Below are 16999 nucleotides of genomic sequence, written 5' to 3' on the forward strand. Positions count from 1 at the left end.
GAAGACACAGCCTAGGCTGTGGGGTGGCCAGTTTGCAGGAGAGAACTGGGGTACAGAACTGGAGGAGCCCTCCTGGGGTCAGAACAAATATCAGCACCGACCTCAGAAACTGTTCCATCCTAAGAGCCACAATGCGGCTGGATTGGTTTCTAGAGGAATTTATGCCCAAGGGCAGTTGAAAACAATAGAGCAATCAGCCAGCAATTAGAGGAGTTTCAAAGTTCGGTCAGGGAAAGAGACCCAAGTGCTACCAAAACCAGGGTGACTGGGCCTCTTAGAGGAGCAGCGGCAAGGGCTGAACACGTGTGCGTGCGTGCGTGTGTGTGTGTGTGTGTGTGTGTGTGTGTGTGTGTGTGGCAGGGGGCAGGGCAGGAATAGACTTCACTAAAATAAGCCAACCAATCACTAAACAAGCAAATAACAGTAACGTACCCTGAACTGGGGGGCAGGGGAAGGCAATATCCAGGGTTCCTAAATTGTATTATCTAAAATGTCTAGTTTTCAATAAAACATCATAGGGCAGGCAAAGAAACAGTGAAGTATGACCCATACATCAGAAAAGGAATCGGGCAACAAAAACTGCCTATGAGAGTGACCAAACGTCAGATTTAACAAAAAGTTTCAGAACTGCCATTGTAAGTACATTCACAGAACTAAGGAGAACTTGATTAAAGAAGTAGTGGAAGGTATGAGGACAATCCTTTGCATCAGATGGAGAGTATCAATAAAGAAAAATTTAAAAAGAACCAAGCGGAAATTTTGAAGTTGAAAAGTACAATAACAAAAAATTCACTATAGGAGCTCAGCAGTGGATGTGAACTGTCACAGGAAAGGTTTGGTGAACTTGAAGATCGATTGGTGACGATTACGCAGGCTGAGAACAGAGGGACGCAAGGATCGTGCTGGCACCAAGGAATCCGGGTACCAGCAGGAAGGGGAGAGGAGAGAAGGAGAAGAGTGTTTGAGAAACCGTGGCTGAAAACTTCCAAATCTATTGAAAAACAAGGGCCTACACGCCCAGGAAGCTCACTGAGCTCCAGCAGGGAAAAGACATCACAGGAAAAATGCTGACCGCCAAAGGCAAGGAGGAAACCTTGGAAGCAGCAGACAGCGATAGGTCACCTGAGAGCTCACTCCGGTGAGATTTCGCCTACATCTCAGCAGAAAGCAGTGGGCAACGTGTTCAAAGTGCTCAGAAAACACCCGCCTGCCCGAGAATCCTACATCCAGCAACGCTGTCATTACAAAATGAGGGTGACATAAAGACTTGCCCAGATAAACAAAAACTGAGAGCTGCCTTACAAAAACTCTAAAGGAAGGTCTTCAGGCTGAAAACCAGTGATCCCAGAGTCTTCTTAGATGTGATACCAAAAGCAGGAGCAAACAAGATAAAATAGATGAATTAAACTTAATCAAATTTAAAACGTAATCACTTCAAGGACACTGTTATGGCCTGAACTGCTCCTCTTCAAAATCCTTCTGTTCAAGCCCTGACTGTTAGTACCTCAGAAGGTGACTTTTTGGAGATGAGGTCTTTAAAGACAATCCACAGAATGGGAAAATATATTTACAAATCATATACGATAGAGACTTGTATCTAGAATATAGAAAGAATTCCTACAACTCAACCATAAAAAAAGACAAACAACCCAATTAAAAATATGGGCAAGGGATCTGAATAGACCTTTCTCTGCAGAAGATACACAAGTAGCCAAGAAGCACATGAAACGGGGCTCAACACCGTTAATCATCAGGGAAGTGCAGATCAAACCCACTCGAAGGTCCCACTTCACACCCACCAGCGCGGCCAGAATGAAAGAGCAGACAACAAGTGCTGGAGAAATCAGGGCCTCGTGCACTGCTGATGGGAACATGCAACTGTCCAGTCACTTTGGCTGTTCCTCATACAGTTCCTCATGTGACCCTGCAATTCCACTCCTCGGCGTGAGCCCAGAGAAGTCAACATGCATGTGCACACAGAAACTACACGGATGTTCGTGGCTGCATGACTCACAGAAAGTGGAAACAACCCAAGTGTCCATCCAACGACTAATGGATCAACAAAACTTGGTAGCTCCATACAATGGGACATTATCGGGCCATGGAAAGGAATGAAGCGCTCATTCCTGTTACGACACAGACGAACCCTGAAGATAGTTCAGAGTGAAAGGATCCAGTTACACAAGACACGTGCTGGATGGTTCTGTTCTCACGGATCCAGAACAAGGAAATCTATGAAGACAAAGTCGATCCGTGGTTGCTTGGGGCTGGTGGGGGGAGAGATGGGGCCGGGCAGTGAGTGCTGAAGGCACTGGCTCTCTTTTGAGAGACAGAAATGCTCTAAAATCAGACGGTGGTGATGGCGGCACAACCTGCGAACATATGAAAACCCGCTGAATTGTACACTCAAACTGGGCAAATAGCACAGTGTGTGGATTATGTATCAGCAAAGCTATTTTTTAAAAAAGACTTATTAATTAATCCCAGAGTGTGTGGCTGGCTGGGTGGGGACAGTGAGTGGGGACCCCGGTGTCGGGGCTCCGTGTGCAGGGGCGTCCAGAGCAGAAGCCAGAGAGCGTGCAGACCTCCCCAGTTGCCCCCGTCTGGCCACGTCTCACCTCTGCCCCCGAGCCCCCAGCCAGCCCAAACCCCCTCCCCAGTTTACCTCTATCACTGCTGAGGAACAGGAGGAAAGGTCAGGAGAACACACCACTCAGCGGACGCCCCTCACGCTCTCCGCTCTCAGTCTCGGCCCGGCTCACACCGGGCGTGAGGGGACCCGGGGCCTCGCACCGTCCCCACCTGGCTCACGTCCCTCTGAGTCCCCGCCCAGCAAGAAGTGGTGACCTTCCATCGCCACGCGGACCAGAGGTGAGGACCTGCCTGGTGCTCCCAACAGGGAGCAGGTCGTGGTTCAGAAGACATTTGCAGCACTGGCCTCGGTGCCCTGAGGGCGCACAGGTGAGCAGGACCCCGCAGGGCCGCTCCGCAAGCCAGACGCCAATGTGTCAACGGTCTGCAGGGGACCTGGGGCACCCCGACTCCCGCAAAGCTCTCCGATTTGCACTTTCTGAGCCAGCCTCCCAGCGCCCAGGGCGAGTTATGTGTATCGAGCGGAGCCTGGCGTTCTCATTAATGAGCTGTCTGACGCAGCGCCTTGGCCTCTACATCAGTCACCCTCCCGGTCGTGCGCCTGGAAAAACCGGCCATGTGCTTACTTCCCTGCGTGGCCCCGGACACAAGGGTGGGCCCCAGGGAAGGTCACAGCTTTAGGATACACCCCTGGATGTCACTGGGCAGGTCCATCCTCAAACAGAGGTGATGCCGGCTCCAGCTGGACGAAGGGCTCCCACCCCATCTCGGTCTCGGACCCGCTCGTGGGGCGCACAGGTGGAAAAGCGGAGTCCACTCCCGAGCAGAGGGGGTGGGCGCTCCAAGCCCCGAGGGTGAGCCTGGGGCACTCCCTTGTCAGGCTCTGAGAGGTTACAGCACCCCCCAGGCGGCGCTGATGCCCCGGGCCTCTGACCACCTGGCACGGGCCTCCCACTGGGCCTGGGGCCTTAGGACACAGCAGCTCCAGCAAAACTGGATTTAGGCAGGAAGACGCAGCTGGGGCCGCGGGGTCTGACAGGGTTGGAAACCCTGGGCGGGGGAAGGGGACCCGCTGGTCGGTGAGGGGGAGGGGAGGGTGGAGCCCCGGGTCGTACCTGCCTCACCTGCTCCGGACTCTGATGACCTCAGCCCAAGGGGTGCTTGGGGGTCCCATGACCCACCGCCCCAGGAGCACCCCCGACGACGCCCCCTCGTCCGGGCCGACCTTGGGCTCTGGGTCCGCCATCATCCTGGGCCAAGTGCAGCCGCTGGCTCCCCTTCAGGCGGGCTGCGGCCACGTGTGCTGGTGGGGGAGGGACAAAGGCCCCGGCCCCCGGCCCGCGCTGGAGCAGCGACCCCAGTGCACCGGCCTGGAGCCAGATCCATCCGGTGGGTCCGGGAAGAGGCGAACTGCGGGCGCCTCCCCTCACCCCCGAAGGACCAGCCAGGAGGTTCATTGGAGGGAGCTATTTCTGGAACTTTTAGTCCAGAAAATGACGCTGATTTATCATAATTTGACACATCTGGCCTATTTGGCCAAAACTGGGTCAGCGGTAAATCTATGTTCCGCTGGTTCACCCACTTCTGACGGCCCCACTGCCTGCACTTTCACTGACGCCGGTAATTAGGCCATAGCTGCCCCGCACGGGATGCTGTGCGCCGGGCTCGGGGCGGTGCCGCCCCTGCCCGAGCCGACCTTTCACACCCTGCCTGCCCGGCTCGAGGCTGGGGGCCCTGGTCGTCTCCTCCTCGTGCCCTTTGCTCCCCCGGGGGCTGACCGCTGGGGCCGGACGGGCGTCTGCTAACGGCTGCCACCCACGCCGCTGTCGGGGCGGGAGGGGAGGGCTCGGGTCTCGGGGGCTTGGGGAGGACACGGAGACTCCGGAGTGGTCGCTTCCGGAGGGAGAGAAGGTGGACCCTACACCCCGGGACGGTCGCCGGCAGTGGGGGACCTCTGTGTCTGGTCTCAGTGGGTGGGACCGTCTCACCTCCACACCACCCTTCGCGTCCCCCGGGGGTGTTCCCATGAGAACTGCAGGGCCACCTCTGACCCCAGGAAGACGACCTGGAATGTGCCAGAGCCACTCTAATGGACCAACGACCCCCAGAGCCCAGGGAAAGGGCTCCCCCTTCAGAATCACAAGCACCTTTCGGCTCCATAGAGGAAACACAGGAGCAGCAAAGGGAATCCCAGGACCCAGAGCCCCTTTCTCTGGCTGGGTCGCTACCACACTGGAGCCCTGACCCCCTCTCGGCCCCTCCACCTCCGGCCACCCGTGGGTGCGGGGAGCTGAGGGCGCACCTGCCGTAAGGAACCCCTGGGCTCCGCAGGCTGGACCACGCGTGACCATCACAGGCCTGCCACTCACCGGGACCAGGTGCAGTGGGTTCTCACTGGGGGTGCAAGAGCCGGGCTGGGGGTGGGAGGCAGGGTCCCCCACAGGCAAGGGGGGTTCCTGAGGAGGGGGGAGAAGGGACAGGGAGGTGGGGGTGGCCCGGGACGGCCTCGGCGGCTGCGGAGCCCTGCGGTGGCCTGGTCGTCCTCTAGGGCAGGAGGCCAGAAGCACGGCGGTGGGGCTGAGGTGGCAGCTGGATGGGGGTGGGCAGGGCCCCCAGCACCGGAGGCAGGGCCTTCTCCCCAGGCTGCAGCTCCCCCCGCACAGCCTGCACTGGCGCCCCTCATGGGCTCCGCCAGGGCTCCCGTGAGGCACCGCCACCTCCCCCAGGGCCCTGGGTCCTGCCTGGTCTCACGGGAGACTTCCCTTCCCGGGGAAAGGCCGCAGGCCGCCGCGCCCCCTCCCCCGGGACGGGATCTCGGCACCAGCCTGAGAGTCTGTGCGTGATGCTCTGGCAGGCGTTGCCCTGGGCACTGGGCCCCTCCCCTCTCCTTCAGTTCGTTGTCCTTCTGGAATAGTCACTGGGCATCCTTCAATTCCTTGTGGCTCGAGAACCGAAGGCCAGCTGCCCCCAAGGCAGCAGCTCTGTCACCGCGGCGGCGAGTCTGAGCTGACCGCAGACGTGGACGCAGGGCGTGTGGCCACGCTGTCCATGTCCCCGCACGTCCAGAAATCTCGAAGCCACACATCAGATTCCGTGCCGGACGCAAACCTTACGTGAACACTATCACCCACCGTCACCGAAAAACCAACCAAACGAAACTGCTCGCGTTCCTCCAGGGCTGCGGCGGCCTCTGGCTGGTAGACAAGGACATTTTCACGTGCATCAGAAACTGCTGAGCTGTCCCCTCAGGAGCCCGCAATTCACCCGCTTCCCCACCAGGCCAGGGTCACGGGGCCACTGCCCCAGGCCAAGGATCGAGAGGGGCCCAGACACTGGGCAGAGTACAAATCGGTACGAACGTCTCACAGGTACGTCTGCAAAGCCTTCACAGGGTGCGTACCCTTCGACCTGGAAAGCCCGTCTGGGGAGTGGGTTCTCAGGGACCGTCAGACACGTGCCCACAGGCTTACGTGGAAGGATGCATGCTCCGGTGAGGCCGGGGGTGGAGCCGCGGAGCCACCGCTACCATCCCCGAGGTCCCCGCGCCGCCTCCTTACAGCCAGGCCGTCCCCGCCCCGACCTGGCAACCACGGATCCCTCTGCCTTTTCCAGAACGCCTCAGAAACGGACTCACACCGCGTGTAGACTTCCGAGTCTGCTTTTCCCACGTCGTATCCTGAGACTCGTGCTGCTTTGCGCTCTATTGCTGACGGCTTGTTGCATGGATGTGCCACTTACCCCTTCACCCGTGGGTGTGCATGGCGGTGCCTTCCAGTCTGGGGCTGATGCAAGCAGCTGGGGGCTTTCGTGGAGACACTTTCATTTCTCTTGGATAAATACCTAGGGGGGTGCTGACCCCGTGTAACTGCACTCACTCATTCATTCTGCAAGCTTTTTTGTGGATTTCCTGGAATTTGTGTTCATAGTTTTATTGCTTCCTTCCCCATCATATACTTGTCTTTCTTTTTCTTGCTTCATTGCACAGGGTAGGACTTCTAGAACGATGCTGAACAAATAGGCTTTATTCCCAATGGCAGAGAGAAAGCATTGTCATTTACCTTTCATCATTACGTATGTCATCAGCTGTAGGTTTTTTTAAATAGGTGTTATCCACCAGGTTAAAGAAATTCCCTCTATTTCTAGAATTGAATGTTTTTGTTTTAATCGTGAATGGATATTGAATTTTGTCAAACGCTTTCTCGACATCTATTGAGACGACCAGATGGCTCTTCTTCTTTGCTGTGTTAATATTATGAATTACATTGACTGATTTTCAAAAGTTGAACCAGGCTTGCTTTCCTAAAAAATTCCACTTAGTCATGATGTGTTACCCTTTTTATACATTGCCATACTTATTAACATTTTGTTGGAGTTTTGCATCTATGTTCATGTGAGATACTGGTCTGTGTTTTTTTCTTTCCTGTAGTGTCTTTGTCTGGTTTAGTGCCAGGATAATACTGGAAGTGTTCTCTTCTATTTTCTGAAGAGATTGTGCAGAACTGGTATCATTTCTTCCTTAAACTTTTGGTAGAATTCACCAGTGAAACCATCTGGGACTGGAGTTTTCCTTTTGGAAGGTTTTAAACTATGAATTAAATTTCTGTAATCAGCAGAGGTTATCTACTCCTTCTTGAATGAGTTTTGGTGACTGAACATGTTTTTAATTTAATTTTTGTTTTACGAAACAAAAAAGATAGACTTATAAAGGAAAAAACAGTATTCCTACCACGACTCATCTCCCAGGGGCGACAGTTTTCAATTCTTCCTTCTGATAGTTACTTCCATACTTTTAAATAATGGGCTTACCTGGCTATTTTTTTTTTTTTAATTTATTTATTTATTTTTGGCTGTGTTGGGTCTTCGTTTCTATGCAAGGGCTTTCTCCAGTTGCGGCAAGCGGGGGCCACTCTTCATTGCGGTGCACGGGCCTCTCACTATTGCAGTGTCTCTTGTTGCAGAGCACAGGCTCCAGACGCGCAGGCTCAGTAGTTGTGGCTCACGGGCCTAGTTGCTCCATGGCATGTGGGATCTTCCCAGACTAGGGCTCGAACCCGTGTACCCTGCATTGGCAGTCAGATTCTCAACCACTGCGCCACCAGGGAAGCCCCTGGCTATTTATTGATGTATTAACTGTATACATTTCTACGACTTTGTGTAGCTGAGGATTCGGTTTTCTTACACCATCCCCACCGCATCCATGATCCCTTTCCTCTAGAAATAGTAGTGTCACGCTTTGAGGTAAAATCTGTAGCTACTAAGATGAGGTGGAGACGCTTCACTGCCGAGCCAGGTTGTGGGCTACGCTGCATTACATTTTTTTTCCTCATAAAATGTTTTGTTTTTTTCCTCAAGTTTTATGGCCCTGTTCTAATGTTGCTTAGCTTGCTATAAATCATGGTGTATTTTCTCCAAATTGAAAACACGTCGGATGGTTCTGTTTCCTTTCCAAGACCCGCCTCCCCTTCCAGGGGCCTCTGCCCTCTTGCTGCAAACTGTGGTCCGGAGCGGCTCTCGGTTCCTTTCTGTTTGGGGATCCTCGTACACCTTGATACGCGGTGTCTCCTCTTCAGTCTACTCCATTTTCCTGCCGAAGCGCATCCTCTGGTACCCCCCGAGAGGAGGTACGCGGCGGGTACATCTTTGAGCCTTTGCGTGTCTGGAGACTCCTTATTCTACCTCCATGCTTGGGCAGAAAGTCCACTTCCACTCGGAAGTTTGAAGAGGCTGCCCCATCATGTCCAAGCTTTCAGCGTTGCTGGTGAAGCTTAACACCGACAGGGAGAAGGGCTTAAATCTCAGTCAATGCATTTCCAACCGAAGGGACCGTGTAGCTGGCAGAGGTCGGAACCCGTACGTGGCCAGCTGCGCCTCCCGAGCCTGCCACCCTGAGGCCACCCAGAGCTCCTCCTCGAGGTCCATCTGAGGGCCAGCCCCAGGCCCACTCTACCCCGAAGTCTGCCCCAAGGTCCCTCCCCTGAGGTCCAGCGCCATGGGGACTGTTCACCCATCACGATTCCCTCTCTCGCGTAAGTTCTCGGGTATTTTCTCGGGGCTGGGCGACCCAGGAGCCGGGCCCTCGCGTCTCAGAGCCTGAGGGTCCCCGCGTCCTCCTCGCTGTCTGCTCATCCTGACCTCCTCCCAGTGACGGCTGCCCTCCTGGCTCGACCCCCTGACTCCTTCCCTCCCCCCACCTCGCCACATTGTCTCTAAGCGCCCCCTGGACGGGCGCCAACCCTTCCAACCAGGCGCTGCGATTACACCTCAGGGCCGCTCTCACCCCCGTTGGCTCTGTGGACGCGGCCCTTCCCCTCGGGCCTCCACAGGTACCAGTGAGGCTCCTTGGGGTCTCCTGTTTCCTTCAAGCTCCACATTCGCCCGTCTTCGCCGTGGGCTTCCTTTCCCAACAGGCCTCTCCTCCTCCGAAGGCCGAGGCACCATGTGGAAGCTGCCCGCACCACGGGCCCGTCGGCCGCCGGGCTTCGCAGGTGAAAAGCTGGGGCGGCGGCCGCGTCAGGGTCCCGATGCCGGCAGGTGGGACTCTCCCCCGTCGGGAGAAAGCGCCTCCAGAGGAGGGTCGTCCAGGTGCCCGCGGGGGGGTGCGGGGTGGCTGAGGTCGGTCCTGGCAGGCTCTCCCACACCCTACGCGGCTGCACCCCAAACCCGCTCCCAGGCTCAGGGCTCCTGGGGGGGCAGGTGGCCGGAAGCAGCACCGTCGGGACAGTGGGAGCACAGGGGACAGGTCAGGCTGGTTCCACACCAGGGGCTTCTGGAAACCAAGTGGTTTTGGAACTGTTCTCGGGAGATGCGGCCTCCACGGCCCGGCCCTCACTCGACACCGACCCGGCTTTGATTTCCTAGTGAAAATAAACAGCCGGCCGTGTTTCTTCAGTAGCAGAGGCTGAGGGGCGGGCAGCGGCTCGGTGGGCCGGGGGTGGGGCAGCAGAGGCCTGGCCTGGCTGCACCTCTAGCCCCTGCTTCGTTCTCATTTCAGAGCATCAAAGACTCAGTGGCATTCGTCCTGCTAAGGAGCCTGCTGACCCTATTAGACTGTGTGCCATCACTCTGCGTAGATAAACCCAGGTGTGAGGACGAGGAGAGAAACAGGAGCCGGGCCGGGGGTGGGGGCGGGAGGGAGGGACTCGTAACTTCGAGGGCAGCGCTGAGCTCAGCCTGAACGCCTGTCGCCCCGGCCTGAGGGATCCGACCCCAGGGAGCGTTCCACCAAAGACCCCGAGGCTTGCAGGCTCTCCCTGTGTTTACCTAAGGTGTAATTAGACTCTTAAAATGCTCTCGTCCCTTTGCTGCCTGTGTGTGCTCTGGACAGATTCTCATCCCTCCATCCATCCATCGCGGACCTTGTGTCTGGCAAAACAGCCAAGCCAAGCTGTCGTCTGCAGCTGGGGCATCAGCAGGGTCACGAAGCCACCCTGTCACACACTGGACACTTCGAAGGGTAAAGGGTTTGTCCTTACGAATTTAGCTAGTCGCTCATTAACAGCTTTGTGTGCAGATCTCCTTTTTGCCACCCATAAGTACTCTAAGGAAAATACTTATGGACTCATTTCACCAACTACAAATTTATGATAGTTTGACTTTGAGCTGAACTGAGGTTTATTTTTTCTGGTTATCTATGGTAACAGGCTCTTGTAGTACAAATAGATAATTAGGGGAAGGAATATTAAAGCCACTTAAGAGAACAAATGGTTAAAAAGATCCAACAGTCATCTACATAGAAATAATGAATGAACTCGTTTCAGGTTGTCTGCAGTGAAGCAGAGCTGTCAGTTCACTTTCCTGGCCACAGCCCATGAACCAGTTTTGGGGTCACACGGAAAGGAATGAAGACACCTTGGTCACGAAGTACTCCACCCTCTGCCTGGCTGCAATGAGCCTGTCTTCCCGTTGGACCCACCGGCATCTGCTGGTCCCTCCCGGGAACGATGTGCCGGCCCAGATGCTGGAGGGGTTCAAGAAGCACACGGAACCGCAGCCACCAGCATCTTCACAGCCGGTACCGAGGAGCGAGACCGCTCGGTGCTCACAGCTGCGAGCACGTCTGAGCTACAGGATGTTCACTCGCCCTCTCAAGCAGCTGGCAGAGTGTGAGCACCGGCCATCCTGCCCCCAGGGCCCCGCCACCCTCGCGGGAGCGACCCACGTGAGCCGCAGACAGACACAGACGAACAAGGTGACCACAGACAGCGACACCGGCCACACATTAGTGAAGAGGGCGCCCATCTCAGGGGAGAACAGTTCCCAGCCACGAACCTGAATTCATCTGAGTCACAGGCAACGGCGCGAAGTGGGCAGGCTCTGCTCTTCGTCTGTTCACCAATCTCAGTCCTTGTTCCTAGGGACACCCTCCCGCAGTGGTGGGCGGGCTCTTTCCAGGGAGACAGGCGTGCTTCCGCCTCTCTGTCCTGTGCCGGGCTTGGTTCCACCCGTCCGGGCGGCGCCCCTGACGCACAGTTCTGCGAACCCCCCTTAGAGCCCTTGGCGGCAGCGACTTGATCGCACCCTCCTGGCTGCTGGGTTCAGTCGCGGCCCATCCGAGAGGGGCAGAGATGCCACGCACAGGGCGCTGGCCCTGCGACGCTTGCCGGCTCCCGTGACCTGGGCAGGAGGCGGCTCCTGGGGCGACCAGAAGGGCCCTCGTGCCCTGGCTTCCGTGCGCTTTCTGACTGGGCTCAGCAGGAGGTGATTTTTCCCGGGAAAGCAGCCCCTCCCTGCCAACCTCAGCACATCCATCCGGCAGCCAAAGGCACAGATGCAAGGGGCCGGGGGCAGGGGCCCTGCCCATCACGGCCACCTCAGCAGTGGCAGCGCTGCGGACCCGCAGGACCAGACAAGGTTTTCTGTAGGACCCAAGGCTGTGCCAACACTGCACGGACATCCTTGGGGCAGGGGACGGAGGGCGAGGCGGGCAGGGAAGGCTGAGCAGGGGAGCGCGCGGCGGGGGGCCCCGGCCGGAGGCTGGCACCTCCTCTTGCTCAGGAGGGGAGCAGTAGACGGGCGTCATCACACTGGGGGAGCGTCCGCAACGCACACACGGAATTAAGAACAAACAACCCAAGGCAGGCGGATGAAGAAGGAAATCGTCGGAAGTACAAATGGAGGTGGAGATGCGAAAAGACGTTAGCCTGCTAGTGAGCGAATGGAAACTTAAAAAGCCAGGAAATGGCTTTTTGTTTTAGAGCCAGGCAAATTGTTATCAGGTCGCCCAGCACTGGCTGGGCCCAGGGTCCAGGGACTGGAGCCCACGAAGGCATCGCAAGGCCCCCATGGGGCAGCATTCGGGGCCTGGGCTCACAGCCCCGCCCCCCGACGGGTACGGCTGGGGACCTAATGAGCAGAGTGGTCGAGTGGTGGAAGATCTGTTAGCAAATGTGACAGGAAGGGCTGGAAACAAGAGCTGCAGGGAGGGAACACTTAAAATTACCAAATAACAGGACTGCTTCGACGTTACTGTTACGGGAACCAAGTGGCTACAAGACTCTGCCTACGCACTACTGCACCACTTTTACAATTTCATGAAGAGGCTTCGGGAGCAGAGGCAGTGAAAAGCATTCAGGCTTCAGCAATTACCTCTCATCTTATTTTCACTTTGTTCTGGACACGGCTCTGTACCTGCCAAGCTTCCGTAAAGGAGCATCACGTTTACAACCAGGAAAACTCTGAAGAGTGGGTACGCTTCAGGCTGGTGGGGAGCAGGGGTACAGGCCGTCTGGGCAGGCGCGTTGGGCGGGCGAGGGGCCTGGCTGACCGCGTCCAGGGCAGGATCTGCGGGTTGGTGGCTGTTTTCTCTCAGCTCTGCAACCCACTGAGCCGACATGACCGTTCTCACCGGAGCGCAGGGTTTATTTCTCAAGATGCTCATTGCCAGGTCACATCAGAAAACAGGAGCTCTCCCAATCCCCCCAGTCTTTGCTGAGACCCTGCTCCTCGGGGCGCAGCCCGCTTCCCTGGGAGCTGCCAAGGCGGGGATCCCACAAAGAAAGCCGACCCACTGGAGTAACCTCGACCCTCACCAAAGATCTCACGGGCGTTGATAAATTAGAATCTGGGGTAAAATCAACAGCACAAACCCCTCATCTGGGAACAGCCGGTTTGCTGAATTACAATAGTTGACGTATTCTCATTAAAAACATTCCTTCACGTTACACTTAATATTTCAGGCTTCAGTGAGCCTAAAATCACCTGAATGCTCAGGTCTGTTCCCGCAAACTGGCTGGTGCTGGATGAATTTTGCTGCCTTAAACATGCCACTTACAAAGCAAAATACCTCAACCCCGTGAGGGAAGTGCTGAGGACATGGCCTCGCGTACACTGGGAGAGACCCTTGATCCCCACTCATTTCCAGGCATGTTCAGTGTTCTCACAGCTGCCCCGACACCGGCTGCCGTGGAGGAGGGGGGCACGGGGTCTTCTGGCACTGACTGCAACACAAGGTGACGCCCGTCCTCCCCGCTTGGGCCCAGGGAGGGGCCTCAGTGGGGACGGGCTGGGAGGGGACGGGCGCAGGAAGGCCCGCTGGGCTCCACCGCTTTCTTCCCTGTCCGCTTCTCTCCCCGCTCTGTCCTGGAGCGAGGGTCTGTCCGAGGGCCCGATCGAGGTGGCTGTGTCAGGAGACCAGGACTCAGGCCTCCTCGCTTGAAGCCGAGGGCAGTGGCCAGTCTCCCCCCTGGAGGCCGGAGGGGGTCTGTGCAGACTTGGGGTGTGGGGATGGCATGGGGACCCCCGGTGGCACCAGGAGGGAGTGGGGGGAAGCGACCAGAGGGCTGTTTCCTGGCACAGCGGCTTCCCGGTCGCCCTGCCCTGCGGTCTCCACACCGGCTGGGGAGACGGAGGCCCCCGCCACGGGCCCGGGTCACATCCCGAGTGCGATGAGGTGCCTGCTGACAGCCAGGCAGGGGCCGGTCGTCTGATTCCCCAGCTGCCCCTTCGGACTGGCTTCCCCTCTGCTCCCACTGTGGACCAACAACTCCCGCTGTGCCGTTTACACAAACCAGTGTCTGGAGAAGGAGAGTCAGTGCCTGGGTGCGGCCTCCTCGCCACCACCCACCCCGCATCCCGCACGTGCTTTAGCATCTTGTTTGCAAAAGGGTAAAGAGCTGTCACTTAATTCTGTGTGCAAAGCACCGTCCACAGCAGTTTCCAAGCATTACTCAATTTAACCTCAGCAGCTCTGAAGTATCTGCATTTCACAGACGAGGAAACTTTGGCTCTGAAAGGAGATGGAAGTGTTGTCAGGTCTTCAGCAGTGGGTTACAAGAGCTGGGGTGGGAGCCCTGGTCTGCGTTTAAGTCTGAGAACTTAACCAACACCCAGTTTTGCCTCTTCTGGCAACAGAGAAGGTGAACCAAAGGCCTTGACTAGATTATGACAAAGAGAATCTTGGGACCGGCTTCCAGTTCTGCACGTCAAGAGCTTGGGAGTCACCGCTCCCTCCAAACAACAACTAAAAAGCTGAACAGACTGAAAAGTCAACAACTCTTCTTGGGTCCGTAAGAGAGGTGAGGTCACAGGGCAAGTCACTGCCCCCAAGATTGGAGAGACAGACGGGTGAACGCAGGGAGTCCAGCTTCCTGGGGCAGAGACTTGAAGCTGCCATGGGAACGAGTGCCAGGTAGGAAAACCTGAACTGTGATTTTTCAATTGCTGGAGCCTCAGCGTGAACAAGTCTGAGAGTTATAAGCTCCAGGGGACCCTGTCAGGGGAGGCCCTCAGTATTGTGAGATTTACCACCAGGAGCTCGATGAGGTTCTCACAGTAAATATGGGAGAAAAGAAAACATACAGGGCATTGGTTCAAGATGGCGGAGTAGAAGGACGTGCTCTCACTCCCTCTTGCAAGAACACCGGAATCACAACTAACTGCTGAACAATCACCAACAGGAAGACACTGGAACTCACCAAAAAAGATACCCCACATCCAAAGACAAAGGAGAAGCCGTAATGAGATGGTAGGAGGGGTGCAATCACAATCAAATCAAATCCCTTAACTGCTGGGTGGGTGACTCAAAGACTGGTGAACACTTATACCACAGAAGCCCACCCACTGGAGTGAAGGTTCTGAGCCCCACGTCAGGCTTCCCAACCTGGGGGTCTGGCAACGGGAGGAGGAATTCCTAGAGAATCAGACTTTGAAGGCTAGCGGGATTTGATTGCAGGACTTCGACAGGACTGGGGGAAACAGAGACTCCACTCTTGGAGGGCACACACAAAGCAGTGTGCACATCAGGACCCAGAGGGAAGGAGCAGTGATCCCACAGGAGACTGAACCAGACCTACCTGCTGGTGTTGGAGGGTCTCCTGCAGAGGCGGGGGGTGGCTGTGGCTCACCATGGGGACAAGGACACTGGCAGAAGTTCCGGGAAGTACTCCTTGGCATGAGCCCTCCCGGACTCCACCATTAGCCCCACCAAAGAGCTGGGAATGCTCCAGTGCTGGGTTGCCTCAGGCCAAACAACCAACAGAGAGGGAACCCAGCCTTACCCATCAGCAGACAAATGGATTAAAGTTTTACTGAGCTCTGCCCACCAGAGCAACACCCAGCTCTACCCTCCACCAGTCCCTCCCATCAGGAAGCTTGCACAAGCCTCTGAGATAGCCTCATCCACCAGAGGGCAGACAGCAGAAGCAAGAAGAACTACAATCACGCAGCCTGTGGAACAAAAACCACATTCACAGAAAGACAGACAAAATGAAAAGGCAGAAGACTTGGTACCAGATGAAGGAACAAGATAAAACCCCAGAAAAACAACTAAACTAAGCGGAGATAGGCAACCTTCCAGAAAAAGAATTCAGAACAATGATAGTGAAGATGATCCAGGACCTCGGAAAAAGAATGGAGGCAAAGATCGAGAAGATGCAAGAAATGATTAACAAAGACCTAGAAGAATTAAAGAACAAACAAACAAAGATGAACAAAACAATAACTGAAATGAAAAATACACTAGAAGGAATCAATAGCAGAATAACTGAGGCAGAAGAACGGATAAGTGACCTGGAAGACAGAATGGTGGAATTCACTGTAACGGAACAGAATAAAGAAAAAAGAATGAAAAAAAATGAAGACAGCTTAGGAGACCTCTGGGACAACATTAAACGCAACAACATTTGCATTACAGGGGTCCCAGAAGGAGAAGAGAGAGAGAAAGGACCAGAGAAAATATCTGAAGAGATTATAGTCGAAAACTTCCCTAACATGGGAAAGGAAATAGCCACCCAAGTCCAGGAAGCACAGAGAGTCCCATACAGGATAAACCCAATGAGAAACACACTGAGACACACAGTAATCAAATTGGCAAAAATTGAAGGAAAAGAAAAATTATTGAAAGCAGCAAGGGAAAAACGACAAATAACATACAAGGGAACTCCCATAAGGTTAACAGCTGATTTCTCAGCACAAACTATAAGCCAGAAGGGAGTGGCATGGTATACTTAAAGTGATGAAAGGGAAGAACCTACAACCAAGATTACTCTACCCGGCAAGGATCTCATTCAGATTCGATGGAGAAAACAAAAGCTTTACAGACAAGCAAAAGCTAAGAGAATTCAGCACCACCAAACCAGCTCTACAGCAAATGCTAAAGGAACTTCTCTAAGTGGGAAACACAAGAAAAGGACCACAAAAACAAACCTGTAACAATTAAGAAAATGGTAATAGGAACATACATATCAATAATTACCTTAAATGTGAATGGATTAAACGCTCCAACCAAAAGACACAGGCTTGCTGAATGGATACAAAAACAAGACCCATCTATATGCTGTCTGCAAGAGACCCACTTCAGACCTAGGGAGACATACAGACTGAAAGTGAGGGGATGGAAAAAGATATTCCATGCAAATGGAAATCAAAAGTAAGCTGGAGTAGCAATACTCATATCCGATAAAATAGACTTTAAAATAAAGAATGTTACAAGAGACAAGGAAGGACACTACATAATGATCAAGGGATCAATCCAAGAAGAAGATATAACAATTATAAATATATATGCACCCAACACAGGAGCACCTCAATACATAAGGCAACTGCTAACAGCTATAAAAGAGGAAAATGACAATAACACAATAATAGTGGGGGACTTTAACACCTCACTTACACCAATGGACAGATCATTCAGACAAAATTAATAAAGAAACACAAGCTTTAAATGACACAATAGACCAGATAGATTTAATTGATATTTATAGGACATTCCATCCAAAAACAGCAGATTACACTTTCTTCTCAAGTGCACACGGAACATTCTTCAGGATAGATCACATCTTGGGTCACAAGTCAAGCCTCAGTAAATTTAAGAAAACTGAAATCATATCAAGCATCTTTTCCAACCACAATGCTATGAGATTAGAAATCAATTACAGGGGAAAAAATGTAAAAAACACAAACACATGGATGC

At 54.4% G+C, this 16999-nt stretch overlaps 1 protein-coding gene across 8 annotated transcripts in view; it reads right to left on the reverse strand.

The window, feature by feature from the left end:
• The window catches only part of KCNG2 (potassium voltage-gated channel modifier subfamily G member 2), a 73944-nt gene that overhangs the window by 4436 nt on the left and 52509 nt on the right, over positions 1 to 16999 (reverse strand). The window lies entirely within an intron of this gene.

The sequence above is a fragment of the Balaenoptera physalus genome (assembly GCF_965194825.1).
Source record: "Balaenoptera physalus genome assembly, chromosome: 12".
Lineage (NCBI taxonomy): Eukaryota > Metazoa > Chordata > Mammalia > Artiodactyla > Balaenopteridae > Balaenoptera > Balaenoptera physalus.